Raw genomic sequence first — 20,127 nt, 5'->3', positions numbered from 1 at the left:
CGCTTTATATATATATGTATATATATATAGTCCAATCTCTCTCTTTCTACTCTGTAACTCTTCCTTTGTGTTGGTGTCTCTATCTGTCCGTCTTCTCATTCATCCTAATGCTTACGGGTCAATTGCTTAAAAAGCTTTGGTGCCTGGGCAACCTTAACTGTCACATTTATTAGCACTTATGGAGAGACAATTTTCTGACATGATTATCATTTATATGGAGGACATTGAGCTGTTATTCTTAAGAAGAAAGTTTTCTGGACTGCATTTATTTGTCCATTAGACATCGGTTTTGATTTCGGTTTAGTGTGCCTGGAATTAAACGATCCCACTCAATGCACTCCAACATAATTGCTATGTTTTTGTTTCCCTTTGTAGCTTTTAAGAGCATGACATTTAAAAGCCTTTCATCAAAGAAAGAAAAATAAAGCTTTTAAAAGAAAGTTTTTAATGCAAAAACTCAAAAGTTTAGGCAGTTATACTTTGATACTATTTTATCTGATTTCAGAGGTGTATAATACTTAAGTATTTTAGTTACATTTTCCAAGCATCTATGCTTTATCAGAGTGTTTGTCTTCGGGAAAAAAATTACTTTTCTTTACTAAAAAATGTTCACTACATTCTAAAGCATAGAATCATACTGTGTATTCATTATATATTGCATATTAAAATTGATTTAATGCCTAATTACATAAAAAATGTGTCCTTTTACTTTCTTGAGTAAAAGTACGATTTTTTTACTTAAGTAAAAGTACAAAAAATTACTAGATGTTTAATTTACTTAAATATAAACCAAAAACTTGAAGTTATGAAATGTAGTGGAGTAAAAATTATGATAATATGTTTTGGAATGTTTGTTTTCCAAAGAAAAACACTAATAAAATACGAATAATTGAAAATTTACTTTTATGTAGAAAGTAAAAATACTTAAGTACTATACAACTCTGTCTGATTTAAATCAAATCGTCTTTCAGAGAAACAGTTCTTCACTGAGAGTTTCATTTGTAGTAATAAAGTCTAGGTTAAACACGTCCTCAACAATAAAAGCCTTTACTTCCTGCAATGAAAAATGTATCACTGAGTGGTGTTTGAAATTGGAGACAACTTCTAAATGATGTCTTTGCTCTTCAGTGCATGACACCGGAGAAAGGTCACAAGAGTATTTTATTCTTGTTTAAATGTAGAGGTGTATGGTCCCTTCAAGACAGCAGAGAGAGGTGCGGTAGAAAGCTTATCACAGGAAACACTAAATCATCTGATGGACAGAAACTGCTATCCTGGATTTACTGAGACTTAAATATTTACACAAGGTATTCTCTGACCCTATGTCTCCGCTTATTTTATTGCTTTTTTAAACTTTCTTTCGATTTTTTTGTGGGCTGAAATGTTTTAGGTCCTTCCTGTGTAAGACACGAGGGAAGCATTATAAACTGTTTTATTAGATATTTCAGAGAAAGCCAAAATATTTATCTGAGGCTCCAGAGTGTGCAGATATTCGACAAGGATGAAAAATGGACAACATGGATGACATTTTTAGGACAGTCTGGATCTTTTTAGGGACACCCATGGGTGTCAAGGTCTTGGGGTCAGCTGTGCCATAATGCTGTGAGGCAACATACTTGGTGCTTGTATAGGTGATACACACGTCTATAAGCAGAAGCTGACGAAAAATAACAGGAGAGAAATAACAAGGTAAAGAGAAGGTTCAAAGAAATTCAGGGAGGAAATATATAAAACGAAGGTAACGGAGATAAAGAAAATGAGTAAAAGTAAAAAAAAGAGATATGGAGAAACTATCAGAAGCCTCAGGCGGGTAAGCTTGCGTCAGCAGTGTGGATACAACCTTTTCCAAAAAACCTTCTCCCTTCCCACAAGAAAGTGCTGATGGACATCAGTTTCTGACTCTAAACACCATAAATAACTTCAGTATAGCCCTCCAGTGAAACCAGTACAAGGCAGATCTGTACAATCATCATGACGCACCAATACTGTGGGTTCTCACAATGTTATGGACAAATAATCTCAGATACCTTATGACCTTGTTATATGTTTTTTTTATGGTCCTTGAGGTATCAGGCGTGGTTTGGAACATGGAAGATAAATAAAAGAGTAATGGGGTGTCAGAGATCTCTCATGACAACAATTGGGTTCTGCCATTTTAAACACATTTCATTCCTATACAGTGCAATTAATTTTAATCTCCTTATAATATATTGGATAAAAAATGAAATTAACAAGAATTTTAAAATATTTATTTTGTCTTTTATCACAATACATATAATACATAAACATGAATTTAAATAATTTTACTACTTCATATTAAGTGATGCTGCTTTTTGTTATATCCCTATATCTTTGTCACTGCTTTATATACAGTTTATATATTTTAAACCCTTCTCTGGAATTGTTATATTATAAAATCAATTTCTATAAGCGTACCAAACAATTTGTTTTAGAGGAAGACAAACCAATAATTGAATAGTATTTGAAAGAACAGTTTTACAGCAAAATGATTTGCACTATAGTGGCTATAAAAAACAATAAAAAAGTTTTGCAAGTCAATTCAACCTACTATTTTAAATTTTGGCTTAAAAAAGTTGACATAACTTATAAATTCAAGTTAAAATTGTTTAATTTTTTGAGTTAAAATAAGATAAAAAAATGTGTTGATTTGAAAAAAAATGCTGCGTACCTTTTCTGTCACTGGTGTAGTATTAATTTTTGTACCTTTATGGGTATACAACACATTAAAATGTTTTACCTTTTGGGGTACAATATTATACCATAAAGACCAATTTTCTACCATGATGATGTTAAATGTTAGCGTTACAAAACATTTAAAATTGCATTATGTTTAGTATACCCATAAAGGTACAAAATGAAACCTTAGGGTTCCACCCAGCGACAGAAAAGGTACAGTTTTAAATCTTTTTTGTGACTGTAAGCTGTGCTTATTGTGCAAATGTGTGGTTCTAAAATATATAAACACAAGGCAAATATCAATAAGCTTACTATCTGACCATAATCATTTAGAAATAAAATTATTTTAGTCAATTTACACAATTTTGAAAATTTCATGTAAATGGACTAAATATAAAATACAAAAGAATGACATTTGAAGTCACAAAACTTTCCAAAACAGTAAAAGTCTCACTTAAATTGCAAGCTGTAAATTCTGTTGGATAAAAACAAAAATCAGTTATGAAGTAAATAGATAAAAACTTATGCTGTCATTTGACTTGCCTATAAAATTATGTAAAATGTCCTGATAACAGAGAAGCAAAGGTTATTCTTGATTGCAGCTTTAAATACAGGAGTGTTTTCAAAGGGTCCATGTCCTAAAGGTATGGCCTGAGTTTGGGCATTAGCCTCTGACAGGTCATGGCGAGCTGCCTGTAACCATGAATGCCTGATAAAGTATGATATGCGTAAATCACAAAAGATTTGATACACAAGCTCCATTGTTTCCACAATAATGCTGTGCAGGCCAAGATAGCTGAATATAAGAAACTGTTGCATGAGCGGCTCTACTTTACAAGACATTTTATGCACTTGAAACACATAGTAATTATGGACTTGCATAGGAATCACTGTTTCATCTTTACATTTATGCATCTGGCAGGTGCTTTTATCCAAAGTGACTTGAAGTGCATTACAAGGTATACATTTTGTATAAGTATGTGTGTTAAACCCATGACTTTTTGCACTGCTGCTAACTCAATGTCCTAGTCTACACTGAGCTATATAAGGAGCAGGGCTGCGTTTCCCGATAACGTTGTCTCTTAGCGCGCTACGAAGACGCTTAAGTTAAACCTTACAGGTACACCTTATTCTTAAGGTATACTTTCTTACGTACGACGTTACCAGGTACGGTTCATGGCGATGGTGCTGAATAGGTTGATATCGATTGCTTGACAATCAATTATTCATGTAATAGGTTTCGCTGCGTAGCGGTGTTCTTTATTAAAGAAACATTTCAGAAATAGTTTTAGTTACATTTTTTAGGAATATCTTGTAAAAATATTTCAAATTGCAAACAACTTAATCCAACCTTGTATCTTTTATTTTATATCAAACCCGTGCAAAACCCGCAACTTCATTTCCAAACGTATCATGCATAAACTGCTCCAATGCATCCGCTATGCCTTCACTTTAAAGGATCATTTATATTAGGGGTTACCAATAAGTGCGTTGCCCAGGGGAATTAGGTCGTGCACGTCTCTTGGCTTGGCTGTGCATTACACTTAAAATATATAAAAACAAACTGTTGTTCATTAGTTTACGCGTTTATTGTGCTTGTATGCGCAAGCAGCGCGTTTACAATGCGGATAAAGCTTAATGGACGCATTTCTGGAGCCGCGCCTGTCTGTTTACCTTAAATATAACATAAAAATATATATTTTATAATTTGTACATATATATTATGATTGCTTTAGATTTTAGCTTCGATCAGTTTTAATGTGGAAAATGTGTTGACCTTAGGAGACTATACAAGCAGTAATCAAGTGGAGCAGTTTCTTTTGAATGTTTATAAAGAATATGGCATACAGTTGCCTCAAAGTTAAAAAACATTAAAAAACTTTGATGCAAAGTCGAATTAACATCAATAATAAAAATTAGGAAAATCAACAATTATGATTTTGTGATAAATGTGCTCTTGTGGCATGCGATTTTTACTTGATTTATTTATTTGCAGCTAAAATAGCCGGTAGACTAAAGATTTAACGGATATGAAATGCACAAATGAAATAGTGAGATTGGCTGTATAGCTGTCATAGTTTAACTAACTCACCCACACAAAATATAGTATTTTTTAAATAGTTTCTTAAGCATTTAATAGTTTGAAGCTGATGTCCCTTTCGGAAACATAATTCAAATTCTAACAACCATCAGTGTAATGATGTCTAATTATATGAATGTTCTGGGCTGCGTTTCCCAACAACGTTGTCTCTTAGCGCGCTACGAAGACTCTTAAGTTAAACCTTAACTACAGGTTTACCTTTTCTAGGCGTGTTTCCCGAACTGTACCTTAGCGAGTTTCTTAAGGTATACTTTCTTACGTACGACGTTACCAGGTGCTGTCCATGGCGATGGTGCTGAATAGGTTGATATCGATTGCTCGACAATCAATTGTTCACTTTATGTAATAGGTACTTCGCTGCGTTATCAGAGAGCGGTGTTATTTATTAAATAAACATTTCAGAAATAGTTCAAGTTACATTTATTAGGAATATCTGGTAAAAATATTTCAAATTGCAAACAAATAAATATAAACCTTGTATATTTTATTTTATATCAAACCCATGCAAAACTCGCAACTTCATGTCCAAAAGTATAATGCATAAACTGCTTCAATGCATCCATTATTCCTTCACTTTAAAGGATAATTTATATTAGGGGTTCCCAATAAATGCATTGCACAGGGAAATAAGGTGGGTCGTGCAAGTCGCCTGGCTTGGCATTACACTTAAAATATAGAAAAACAAATTGTTGTTCATTAGTTCACGCGTTTATGTGTTTGGACACTGCGCAAGCAGCGCGTTTACAATGCGGATAACGCTTAATGGACGCATTTCTGGAGCCGCGCCTGTCTGTTAACCTTAAATATAACATAAAATATATATTATATGATATAAATATATAGTATGATTGTTTTAGGTTTAAGCTTTGATTAGTTTTAATGTTGAAATTTGTTGACCTTATACAAGCAATAATGGAGTGGAGCATTTTCTTTTTAATGTTTATAAAGAATATGGCATGCAGTTGCCTCAAAGTTATAAAACATTAAAAAAACTTCGATGCAAAGTCGAATTAACATCAATAATAATATTTAGGAAAATCAACAATTATGATTTCGTGATGAATGTGCTCCCGTGTGGCATGCAATTTTTTTAACTTGATTTGTTTTATTTGCAGCTAAAATAGCCGGTAAACTAAAGATTTAACGGATATGAAATGCACAAATAAAATAGTAAGATTCGCTGTATATCTGCCTGCCATAGTTTCACCAACTCCTCCACCCAAAATCTTTTTTTAATAGTTTCTTTAGCCTGTAATAATAGTTCACAGCTGATGTTCCTTTGGAAAAAAATATTAAAAATCTAACAACCATCAGTATCTAATTATGTGAATGTTTTATTCTTTAAATAAATAAAAAATGCCTAATTTAACACGGAGTGTACTTCTACTTTTTTTTTAAACAGATATTTAGTTATATAGACTGCAATCTACACAAGCTTTTATCACAGTCATGGCCCCTAGCGGAGTCAAGTGGGATAAGGTATAGCTAAGAGTGCTCCAGACCAACCTTCCGAACGAACGACTTACAGAAGTGATACGTAACTAAGAACGTTTCGGGAAACACGTATTAACGATAAGGTACAGCTTAAGGTACAACTTAAGAACGACGTAGAGCTAAGAAGGTTTCGGGGAACGCAGCCCTGTTCTTTAAATATAAAAATATTTGCCTAATTAAAGACGGAGTGTTTTGCAACTTTTTTTTTTTTTTACAAATATTTAGTTATATAGACTGCAATGTAAGCTTTTATCACAGTGATGGCCCCTAGCGGAGTCAAGTGGGATAAGGTATAGCTAAGAGTGCTCCAGACCAACCTTCCGAAAGTATGACTTACAGAAGTGATACGTAACTAAGAACGTTTCGGGAAACACGATAAGGTACAGCTTAAGGCAGTGGTTCCCAAACTTTTTCAGCGTGCGGCCCCCCTTGTGTACGGTGCATTCCTTTGCAGCCCCCCAAAGAAAATTTGTGACAAAAAACTGTTCTAAAACTCAACATTTTAATAAAAAAACATTAAATTATACAAAAAAGTAGTGCTTTTGGTTAGTAGCCTTATTTTTTTAGGTTTAATTACACAGAATTCATAATAAATTAATGTATTTCATAAAATGTCATAAAACTGGGGCCCCCCTGGCACCATCTCGCGGCCCCCAGTTTGAAAACCACTGTCTTAAGGTACAACTTAAGAAAAATGTAGAGCTAAGAAGGTTTCAGGGAAAGCAGCCCAGAGCTTTTACGGAGTAATTGCTTGTATTTACAGTATGTAGTCTCTTTTCACAAAAAGATATGGCTCTACTGTTTTTATTATGTGATATGATGGAAGCTGTGTGATTATTGTTTTACTGTGTTGCTAAATGTGTGTATAAGTCAATTTTAAGGTTGATAGGCACAGTCGCCATCCCTTACAACATCAAAAATACATTTATCAGTGGGGAACCTTCAGGGCCTTCTACGCCTTCAGAGAAGGCCTAAAAAATTAATAAAAATATTTTTTATAATAATACTAATAAATAATAAAGTATTCAATAAAAATATGTTTTTACATGTTTAAATTTATATTTAATTGAATTTAATACATGTAATATATTTTCTCTCATCTATGTTCTAACGTTAAGCTTACTGTCAGGTTCATATCCAATCAGAATCGTCTGTCTCTATTAAGGCCCGGTAAACTGGCTCATTCATTGGTTAGGACTTCAAGAATCCCAAGGAAGGCCAAGCTATGTGTTTTGGTGTGGAGAGTGACGGGCAAATCGACCAATCACGCTTTGATTTCAAGTGGGCGGGTAAAAAACAAAGCATTGTAAGCCTTCATGAAGTCCTAATCATGCAACAAGCTGGATGCGAGCTGCCGTAAAACACTAAAGAAGAAGAAGTCCTAATCATAGACCGTCTAATGGCCCGAATCTCTGCGGTGAGAGTGGTTGAGGTAAATGGCAGAAAACGTGATTGACGTTGTGGCTAGTTTGATAGGGCTGAGGTAAAAACGAAATTACTTAAGCGGGTACTCGTGAAGAGCACAGCCGAGAGATGCGCGTGCAGCTGAGCTGCGCATATCAGACGTGAACACGAGAAAAATAATGGGTTTAATTATACTTTCACTTCCTGACAGTTTTACTTGAGGATAGTAATGACTGCAGGCGACGCCGAATTACATACAATATAATTACCTAACTTAATCTCAGAGAATGCAAAAACATTCACCGGGGCTCGGGCTAGGGATTTTGCGAGCCCGCAAAATATAACAGTTATAAGCCACAAGGAGGTGCACTGAGAACGCAGGGTGCTATATTTCCCCTTATGAAAAAAGACTAACAAGCTATCCTACAGCTAAATATATATTTACAAAAAACAAAAATTAAATGCAAATTTACAGAGCAGCAGAGTCTGTATTTGTGTTTATCAGTTAGATTAAAGTAATTTTAAACTTTAAAACTGCATTTAAAGGCAAACGATGCCTATTCTGTAATTTAACTTTGCGTGCTTAGAATTTTTACACGTTCACTGTATGATTTAACGAAATACGAATAGCCTAGTATTATATTCTGAATTTTAAAATTTATGAAAAACAAACTACTCTCAATTTATTTTGGTGTTTTTCCCCCATGCTCACTTGTCTCCATTTTCCTGTTTTTAAGAATTAAGGCGGTGTAGTAAGTAGAACCTATCCATTAAATTTGTGACTTTCATTTATTGCGCCATGCGTAATTGCGCATGGAGAGGCATTTGCACTTCATTGCATATTTTGAAGGCCCAGCTGAAGTACTCACGGTTCGCCACTGACATTTATAATCCACAAAGTACAGTGAAACGGCAAATTGTACAGTTAATCTGTTTTTGATATTTATGACTTTATTGAAGGATAAACTTTTGTTTGTTTTGTTTGTGGATGACTGTGTATGGAAAAAAGATTGTCATATGAGTCTAATACAGAAATTGTCATCAGGGCAAGTATTGTTTCAGCCTTCTCTCACTTCTAACAGTTTACGCTTGGCAGGTCAGATTCTGCTCATGAATAATAAAACTGCATATTTGCATATGTTTACATACTGGAGATTGTGAATGTACAAATGCTGATTTTTCTGCAGCAATTGTAGTATTACATTAAAGCTATAGCAAAACTCCATATGCTATTCAAAAATACTATAAAATCCTTCATTTTACTTTTCCGTCATTACTCTGTCTCTCATTCCAGTATGTGTTTATCAATTTCCAGTGCTAAAAACCCCCATGCTTTTTGTTGAACTAATATTTGTTATACCACCGTATGTGTGTATACACATACACACACATCTGGAGGCATTTTTCAGACAAAAATCCACTGCTGTGCTGCATGTTGTTATAATAGTTACACAAAAATCTCCAGCAGTAAACTGTTGACAGCTATTAGTTGTATTTATGTTGGAGAAGTATACTGTATATACCAAAAGGTGGACTGGTTAAGAGTGCCATATAGAGTGAGTGAGTGAGTGAGTGAGTGAGTGAGTGAGTGAGTGAGTGAGTGAGTGAGTGAGTGATTGAGTGAGTATTAAAGAGATAGTTCACCGCAATGTGAAAATTCTTTCATCATTTACTCACTTTTATGTTGTTACAAACCTGTATATATTTCTTTGTTCTGATGAAAACCAAAAAAGAAGCTTTCATATTGTAATGTGCAAACATTGTTTCAACAAACTCATATAAAGAGATGAACAAACTAAGAAAAGCCATAAGCATTTCCATTAATCCCAGTTGCAGCTGCACGTGTGTTTTAACACAATTTCTATTGTGCATTTTGAAAAACTCAGATTACTCTGTCAAATAAATCATTAGATTGATTACCCCATAATCACTATCAGAATATGCAAAAAATCTGATTTTACCCTAAATTGCCATCAAGCAGTTCAATGCAGAAAGATGCTTTTGGGGCCTTTGTATATAGCATAAGCAATTGGCCAACTGGACCATGCTAAGCAGTCAAGCCCTGACCCCTTGGTTCCCACATACTTGAAAGCAGACCCTCCTGATAAGTGATGGCCTAGCTCAGAAATGCCATGCATTCCCTAAATAACTGTTTACAACCATTTACTCAGCTTTGAACCTGCACACACACACAAACTCATTTCAAACACATGCAGACATTCTCATAATATTTAGATTTGTCTGAATAAAGCAAAATTCATTAAAAGTTGTCATCTTGCTCGCGGACAATTCACATAATCTAATATGCATGAAAGAGATAGCACGTGTGTTTGTGTAAGAGAGACAAAGCGAGAGAGAAAGAGAGCAAAAAGGGTTTCTTATCTCTGTACAGACAGAGATTTACTCTGGGCTTTGAAATGACACACAGACTTTTGCTGTAATCCTCTTTAATGAGAGGACGAATCTTCTCCCTCATTCTAATGCTTCAGTGACAATTGGAAAGGGGGCTTTAAAAGAGAAAAGCTAAACTAATTTGTCGCTTTTTGGGTTCTTCTCAGCTAAACTGTCTCTGTTTTGTGAGCACTTCTATAAAAAATTGGAGGAGGAATTCTATGAATATAAATGATTATAGATGAAACAAAGGCAGGGTTATACTTCGGAGAGACGGATGTATTCACAAATATATTAAAACATGTCAAAAACCCAACTTCATAGATAGTCCTCACTTAAAGGGACATTCCACTTTTTTTTGAAAATATGTTCAATTTCCAGCTCTCCTTGAGTTAAACATTTGATACTTACCGTTTGAAAATCCATTCAGCTGATCTCCTGGTCTGGCGCTAGCACTATTAGCATAGCTTAATCCATTGAATCTGATTAGACCATTAACATCGCGTTAAAAAATAACCAAAGAGTTTCAATATTTTTCCTATTTAAAACTTGACTTTTCTGTAGTTACATCGTATACTAAAACCGACAGCAAATTGAAAGCTGCGATTTTCTAGGCAGATATGGCTAGGAAATATACTCTCAAACTGTTGTAATAATCACTTTCCTGATGCAACATGGCTGCAGCAGGCGCAGTGATCCTACGCACCGCCCGAAAATAGTCCCCTTGGTTACTTTCAATGGCAGGGGACTATTTTTTTATTTATTATTTTCGGGCAGTGTGTAATATCAATACGCCTGCTGCAGCCATGCCACACCAGCAAAGTCCTTGATTATTACGCCATCCTAGCCATATCTGCCTAGAAAATCGCAGCTTTTAATTTTCTGTCTGTCTTAGTACACAATGTAACTACAGAGGAGTCAAGTTTTAAATAGGAAAATATCGAAATTCTTTGGTTATTTTTAGTGCGATGCTAATGGTCTAATTAGATTCAATGGATTGTGCTAAGCTATGCTAAAAGTGCTAGCGCCCGACCCGGAGATCAGCTGAATGGATTTCAAAACGAATAAAATGTTTGACTCTAAGGGAGCTGTAAAATGAGCATATTTCAAAAAAGTGGAATGTCCCTTTAAAAAACCTCATACACTGGCAAAATAATTTTGCAATAAATAAACATGCTATAATGTCAGCAAAATGTGTGAAGGTTAGGACTAGGGATATAAAATATCATTAGCCTTGTTTGAGATCCCCTGTGTTTGTGTGTGTGTGTGTGTGTGTGTGTGTGTGTGTGTGTGTGTGTGTGTGTGTGTGTGTGTGTGTGTGTGTGCAGGTTTTAGCTTGTAAGAGCCAGCTCCTTTTATACTGGTCTTTAGATAAAAGAGCTTATAATTCATCCAAATAATGTTTTTCTTTAAATCTAATCCAGTGTACATATTTTTGCAAGGGTTTATGGGATAGAAAAAAACATTAGCATGATATAAAATCAATGTAAATCTATAAAATGACCTCATATAGAGAGTGTGTGTGTGTGTGTGTGTGTGTGTGTGTGTGTGTGTGTGTGTGTGTGTGTGTGTGTGTGTGTGTGTGTGTGTGTGACAGCACTCTTTGGGCCTCTGATATGGGTTATGACTGGTCAGATGCTGGTCAGTGTTCTCACTGGAGATCCATCACTCAGAGCACTGAACTGCTAAGACTTCACCATCTGGAGCCTGTTAATGCACACGCCACCTTTCTTTCTCCATCAGTCCGCTTCACCTCTCTCCAACCTCCTTTATTTCTCTCTTTTATGCCATTTCATGCTGTCTTTCCATGTCTGTCTGCTGTTTGCCTTTCTGTCTCACTTTCTTACCATGTCAGTGTTTCAGCAAGACCCAAATGTATAAACATTCTTCAATCTCCATTATGGGAAATAAGCCGAAAATGCTTGAAAAAATAAAGAGGAAATGGTTGTGTGTGTGTGTGTGTGTGTGTGTGTGTGTGTGTGTGTGTGTGTGAGAGAGAAATTCCATGGAAAAATGCATCACAAACGGTTACCTCAAGGCACTGTTTTATGTTTATGTGCGTGTAAGTTTAATAACGCAATAACTTAAATGACAATTGTCCGGCTATAATCAGATATACGGAGTAAATGAACCTTTACCATGGAAAAAATACGGACATTTAGCCATAACCTGCCTTTATAGGGATATTTCATACACGATTAATCAAATGAGCGTTTATTGCCTAACTGAATTCATCTGCATATTTTCCTTAAAATAAAACGCAAACCGACCATGTCATCCATCAAAGGATCCACACCCAACCCCGCAAAGACAGTCAGGTTGTAAAAGGTTAGTTTACCCTAAATTAACACTGTGGTGACACCATAAATCTGCTGTTACAGAATAAATAGTCACCATTATATCAAGCATATTAAAATTTAATATGAGGAGTATTCAAGTGATAAATCCTTGAGAGGTTATGTTGTTCGGTAACTGTGTTTTATGGTGAAATACTTAATAAAATCTTGCAGTGCTGAACACAATCCCTGGGGCCAGATTAGCAAACAATATCATGACAATGGTTTCCCCTCTTTCCTCTGGATATAACGCTCTTTCTAGTTGTTTTTCACTTTTTGGCAGCAGTCCATGACCACATGTCCCATGCAGGCAGGGTCCAGATGTTTCTGAAAGCCTGTAACAAACAAATGGGTTACCTTAGAAAGATATAAAAGATACGAGCTGTCACTGTGCTTAGAGAATAGCATTCACATGTGGACAGCAGTGTGCCGATTGTTGATGTTGGCTTTAGGGTTAAGTGTTCAGTTACCTTTCAGACAACTTTGGCTTATTCTGGCATTGCTCAACTCAGTTACAGTAGGGTGGAGCAGATGACGGTAAGTGTGAAGCAGCAAGTCTCATGAGGCCGTTTTAGGGTCAGTGGAAATTTGGGGCTTAGCCTAGACATCTGTGGATGCATATGGAGGCATCTTTTGATTATAAGATGCAATAAATTGCAATGCAACGTAGTCTTTAGACTTTATTGTAAAGTTGTAAAGTTACCGCAGTGAGGTAGTCTGAATGATATAAATTTTGACATTTTACTGAAGCAAACACTAAAAAAATCAAGTTGTGTGTTTACTTTTAATTGGGACCTTTATCCCCTTCAACTTTTCATTGTCGAATATATATCATATACAGATGACAGTTTTATGTCAATTGCTTGCAGAGTGTTTTTATGTTGCTGTAAAAGTAACTTGCTGGATTTGCTGAATAAATTCAGCCATTTTGTCTTAAAGGTGCAATGTGGGACCTTTAGAAGAATCTCTTGACGGAAATGCAATAAAATATACATAACTACAGCCGCCTTTTCTCTCCATGTTTGAAGTGACATTTTTTTCTCTTAAAGTGCACCTATTTCATTGCTAAAAACAACGCTATTTTGTGTATTTGGTATAATACCATCTGTTTGCGTGGTTTATGGTTAAAAAAACACATTATTTTCCGCATACCGTAAATTTTGTAGCTCCAGATTTCTCTCTTCCTGAAACACACAGATTTGAAAAGCTCTGTGTCCCTGATGGGCCAGCTAATTTGTACATTGTGATTGGCCTGAATACCTCTTACATCATCCGGAAATGTGACGATCCTTACCATGTTTAAAAAAGATTCTGTCACAATGCAATGCTAACAGGAGTTAACTTACAAGCTTGTGAGTCGGGAAGCAGGAAGATTTATGATAATGTCTACATCACCAATCCCAGGAAGTATACTGTTGCCTACAATCCGTGTGTTTGTTGTAGTCCAAGAAAAGAGATTTACGTTGAAAATGTAAGCAGACAGATCGAATATTCAAGAAGACGTCATTAAAACAAGCAACGTTGGTACATGACGTTAATTCAGGTGGACAACGCCCTGGATCACATGACTCTTCTTAGCAGTGCAATGGAGGACGATGGCTTTCCACGATGTTTGAAAGCCAATGTTGATATTTGAAATCACCCAAACAAACACGCCCCTACCCCAATAGAATCTGGACTTTCTGTTGATAGACCCGCCCCACACATACGCAACCCGGCATTTGATTTGATTGGCTATAAGTGTGTTTTGGTAGTCGGCCCGTCTCCTTTTCCAACGCGTTTTTCAAACATCGTGGACTCGGCCTTTAATTACTTCAATGGAGTAATGTTGATGTTTCATGTCTTGTTACACAAAAAAAGTGGTATAATCTTGTATTTAAACATTGTATAATCATTTATTCTGTGTCTTTGCATATCGCAACATTTGACTTCCTTTGTGGTTTAAGCTATTCTGGGTCAGTATGTCTACCTTGAATTGTTTTGCCAGGGGTTAAGTGTAAATGCAGATATTGGATGAGTCACTTTTGTGATGTAATAAAAATCGGATATTGTCAACAAATTGGAATTGGGCATTAAAATCTTCTATAGGTGTTTTGTTACTATGTTGTTTCTGAACGATAACGTGTTTGTCTTGTGGCTGCTTTCATAGCTTCACTGTGTGTTTCAAAAGGGAGGGATGAGCTGTGGACTGAGCCATTGGTTGCAATTCACAGTCTCACTGCTAGATGCTGCTAATGGCGAGTTCAGACTGCATGATTTTCAAACTAGTCGAGTCACAGATCTTTCACACTGCGTGACTATATGGGGTAGCATGACTTTAGCATAGGATGAATTGTCAACAGCTTTGTCCCGTTCCGCAAACTACACTGTAAAAAAATTCCGTAGAAATTGCAGCTGGGTTGCCGGTAACTTACCGTAGATTTAAATTTATATTTTTTACTGGCAACATTTTGTTCAAAGTTAAATGAACATTAAACATTTACAAGTCTTTGTCTTTATAGAGTAAAACTAAAAATACAGCATCATGCAAAACATTCTGGGAAACAAAATCTGAAGCAAAAAATAGAAAAAGGTTGATTATGATTTCTGGTTCCCAGAATGCTTTGCATGAGGCTGTTATTGTATAGTTTTATTCTGTAAAGATAAAGACTTGTTAATATTTAAAATTTATTTAACTTTGAACAAACTCTTGCCAGTAAATAACATAAATTTAAATCTACGGTAAATTACCGGCAACCCAGCTGCAATAACATTGTAATTTCTACGGAATTTTTTTACAGTGTACGTCTCACAACCAAATGCACCCGAGAAGTGACGCGAAGGAAACAACGCAAGGTCATGCGTGCAAGACCGGAGTTCTCATGTGAGACTGGGATTATTAATAAAAATGGTAGCCCGCAAGAAGCTTTCAAAATTGCATGTGTGCTCATTTGCAGTGAAAAGAAGAAAAAGAAATAAAGATGAAGGAGGAAATGTTTGGAGAGACTCCTCCCCGAACTTTCAGCTGCCCAGTATGTTGCTCTATCATTGGCTGTAGGTCATCTCCGATGTTATTTTCAGTCAAAACACATGTCACACGGCATGATTTTGAATTGCCGACAGGTTCAGAAATCTAGCATGCCAGATATCTCACGGGTGTCGGCGACTTGTAGGCGATTCTCTCAGATCTCGTCTTTGATAATTCACACTGTGTGATTGTCACTTGCATGCATGAGCATCGATTTGCCTGTGATTTTGGGCATTTGTCTGCAATTTCTCATAACCTGTCAGCGAGTCAAAATCAGGCCTAAAATCGTGCAGTCTGAACTCGACAATGCACCTTTAATAAAAACAAACTGTGTTTAGTGTTATGTATGGAAATTTCATATTCAAATTACATTTGAATAAAGCACAACTTTAAAATAATCAACATGTTTTGGGGATTGCCTGCATTTTAATGAACTCTCACTTTAACAATGTACAGTACAATATGCAGCATATTTTACAGCGTGTGACACTTTGTCTGATTTATAGAGCAAATTTAAACTCTGAAATATTAAATTACCCACATTAAAAATGTTACAGCACACTGATATTACTGTGCACAATAAAACGAAAATTCCATTAAATAAGTTCAAATTGATTTTATAAACGTAAAGCATAGTTTCGCATATCACATAATTTAATAAGTTATCACATTTCTTCTCCAATGTCGTTTAGCCCTACTTGCAATAGACAATGTAAAAAAATTCAGAGTTTACTAAAAACATTACTGTCTTAATATTCACCCCATCACCACCCGTAACATCCCACAGAGTCGTTGCGGGGTGAGAGGTCATCGTTGTTACAGACAGAGAAAGGAGACGTAACAGCATGTTAATACTTCCCCAACACCTGCACAAACAGATCACATCTACAGTAAACAAACACCACGTTTAAGTACATAAACATCAGCGAACATGCTACAAGTGAAGACGCATCTAACACGTGTTTATTACAGTCAGTCATTAGCAAGAGATCAACAAAGACTTGCAAACTAGGAATTAAGACTTGACTATACTTAGGGATGTGTAAGTGTGAATCTATGAACAGCTGATAAAGGGTTTCTATGTGCTCTGTGTTAGTTCACGCCATCATCGTTTGCTTAAAGATATCCCGTATCTGCTTGTGGCAGAAGGATATGGTCGATCCGACACGTCTGTTAAAGTGTTCACTATCGTGTGAATGAGAGAGAGAGTGAGTGTTGTGTATGAATCTGTGCTGACAGATCCACACACCGCTCATTCACCAAGTGAGGTAAACACCCCATTAATCTTTGGTTGTCAGGGTAATGACCCCTCTGACCTCCCCATGCCGTTGCCGAGTAGTCCCACATGGGTGTAATTGAACATCGGCCCGCTGCCACAGGATGAGAGTTGAACTCTGGGTAAAATAGCCATTAGCCAATTAGAGCCTCAAAACATCTACAAGTAGACGATAAAGGCTTCAGTTACAAATACGATTGAGCTTAATTGGAAGGAAATAGCAGCGACAAACTAGCAATTTATAAATGATTGGTAGACACAGTTAGCATTTGCGGCCAATTATAAGACACTGTAAACCCTTTATGAATCAAATTATGTATGAAATTACCTTTCATAGTGTTTTCACACAGATTTCTGTGTTTGTGCACGTACAACTCAAAGAGTTTTGGCTGGTTTTATGTGTGAAAATAAATCTGTGCCGTATAGACTTTAATGAATTTGAGTCTCTCAGGTAATATGTATTTGCAAATACAGTCACTTGTTTTATAGTCTCCTTGTTGTCCTTTATGTGCTGAATATGTTCCAACATACTCTAACAAATACTCTTTAAGGGTTGTCCTCAAAGGCAAAAGTGGTTATTAAATAAAAGAAACAAAGCTTTTTCTCTTCTTTTTTGGAGATTGTCTGCAGTGATTATGAGAGAAATCCTAATTTGGGATAACTACGCACCAAGTACAAAAGCTTTCAAAAAGTATACCTTTATATGTAAAGGGTGCATATTAGTACCTCAAAGTTACATATTGGTACCTTAAATGCACATATATTTTCCTAAATAATACATAGGACCTTTTTAAAGGGTACTTTCCCAGTGCCAGCATTTGTACCTTTTCCTGACAGTGTAGTTCAATGTGTGCACGCATGTGCGTATTTTACACTTTCCCTTCACGTATCTCTTGTGTATTATTAGTAACATCTCAGAGCTTGTCAGTTATAAGCAATGACTTTACCATACTCTTCAGCCCCCCTGTCTCCGAGCCAGGACAGTGGACTGCCAGAACATTCATTTAGTTGAAGCCTATTCTGTGCTCAGCATTCCAAACACCGAGCAGGCCGAATCCAAATGAATCACAGATCTTACACATCTCTCTGAGGGATACGGGAATGGCTGTTAGGCCAACGTTTCGCAAACATGTTGGGCGGTTCCACTACTTCGGGATTATTTGAGAGCTGTGTGGGGGAATAGAGATGGTCCCTCAAGAATTATGTCATATGCGGTTCCGTTCGGCAGGATGTGGGATGATGGGTGTTCCAGCTTGACTCTTATGGGTGCTGCATGAATGATGGGCCCGTCAGCCTGTCTCTGTGTTTACGCTGTTTCGACCTCCGACCCCTGAGGGTCGGGGTAAGGTTAGTTTATGGAGCATCGAGATGGACGCTGACCATGAGGCCGGAGAGTGTTTTAGAGACAACTGACAGACCAACCAGAGATGAGTAAATGAAAAAAGCTGCATGTTATAGTAAAGAAGGTCAAATATGAGGTTGTATTGTAAGAACATAAAATGGTAAACGGATAGAAATTTGTAAGGAGCATGCCAGAATAACATTTAAAATTTCAGTGGCCCTGGAACAACTAAATGCAGAAGGTATTCTGGCAACAGTTTTACTTGTTTGGTCCTAAAGTTGCAGGTTAGGCCCAGGGCAGGAAGTGCTGATCATAAATCAGTCGGATATCACAGACTAGAGTCGGTTATAGTCTTAGTTCAGGCCAGCCAACAACTTGGACCCCCCAGCATGGAGATCAGGCACAGATCACATTTCATCTCAACCGGACCAACACTGAGAGAGAGGTAGAGAAAAATGTTAAGCAGAAATGTTAAATACAGATTCCTATAGACAAAATTTTGGCCTGAAAGATTTAACCCTTTAACTGGCGCAGCCCTTTTTTGAGTGGGGGGTTGGTGAAAAGGTGATATACACCTTTATATTAATATAACTCTGGCTTTTTTTTTTTTTGGTCTATAAGCCTAATTTTGGTTTTAATTTTGGTAATTTTTGGTTTTAAATAATACACTTCAACGTTTTTTAGGGAAGTGTCAGGAGGTGAAAATGTTATTTTTTTTAAAGCAGTTTACATTTATTTGTAATAAATAAAAATGCAATATAGTATAATTTTTAATACATAAAATTGTCAAAAAAAATTAGGTTTGTGCTGGTTTGCTTTGAGGTTTGCTGCATACTTGTGTCACAAATGAATAAATTACAGTTACTGCATTATTATTACTGCTAAAAGGTTTTGAAATATGAAAACTACATTCTTAGACCTTTCCAACAATATATAGTTTGTTGTGATAGATTAACATTTACATAGAAAATATTGAAATAAATGTAGGTGTCCCGCTCACGGGACAGCGCCAATTAACGGGTTAAAAAAGATTTACAGGCACTGTGAGGTAAACAAGCAGAATGTAGAAAACAAGTTCTAAGAACCGTAAGGGTGGAATGTAGTATGAATGGAAAATCAAGTGCGACCAGAAATAGGACAAAGACAGTAAATTAGTCAGCGGAAAAACAGGAAGAGCATTATAGAAATTAAGATTAAGATAAACGGTACACAGGAAGTTTTCACTAAAAAACAAACAGCAAATCACCAAATTGGCTTTCCTCCCTCAGACTCTTTAGCTTTTTCTTCATCTGTCAGAATGAAAAAGATTTCTGCATTGCCCACAATGGTGGCTTTAACGTTAAACCTGACGTTTTTTCAATTACATAAAAAATAGTACATATAAATTATAGAAAATATGTGTGAAGCAATGCATAGATGCATGCATAGATGTTTTAGCATCATCTCTTGAATGTGCTAGTGTGTTTATGTGTATGTTTGAGAGAGAGAGAGAGAGAGAGAGAGAGAGAGAGAGAGAGAGAGAGAGAGACAGAGAGAGAGGGAGAGAGAGAGGGTGTATGTGTGCGTGTGTGTGTGTGTGTGTGTGTGTGTGTGTGTGTGTGTGTGTGTGTGTGTGTGTGTGTGTGTGTGTGTGTGTGTGTGTGTGTGTGTGTGCGCGCGCATGTTACTGGTTACTGAGCAGTCTTCTCTTATCTTTTCTGTTGGATGTGTTGTTTGTAGCTGTTGTACGTCACCCATCCCTGGCACTTCAGACCAGACATCTCTCACTGTCTCCTAGTCTCTCACAGCCACCAGACGGCTGTGAGAAGGGTTGCAATGAGCTGTCGTTGTTCTAATGAATAGTGCTGCTATCCTGAATGACCTGTCAGATGCAAGCAGGGCCGCTGCTGGCCAAATGTGTGCACGTCATCTGCTTACTCACTGCAAAATGCTGTATATAATGTCATATAGTTTGTTTGCATGTTGTTGTGATCCATATAATACAGAATGAAAGCTTTTTTATTTTCTGAGCAACCAAGATGGTGCCCCCGTGGGAGTTGGTGCAAACTGCGTACAGGGAGCGGCGGTACTGGTACCAAG

This window comes from Misgurnus anguillicaudatus, chromosome 18 (assembly GCF_027580225.2).
Source record: "Misgurnus anguillicaudatus chromosome 18, ASM2758022v2, whole genome shotgun sequence".
Classification (NCBI taxonomy): domain Eukaryota; kingdom Metazoa; phylum Chordata; class Actinopteri; order Cypriniformes; family Cobitidae; genus Misgurnus; species Misgurnus anguillicaudatus.
The sequence above is the reverse complement of the archived record's forward strand: the minus strand, read 5'-3'. Positions refer to the sequence as shown.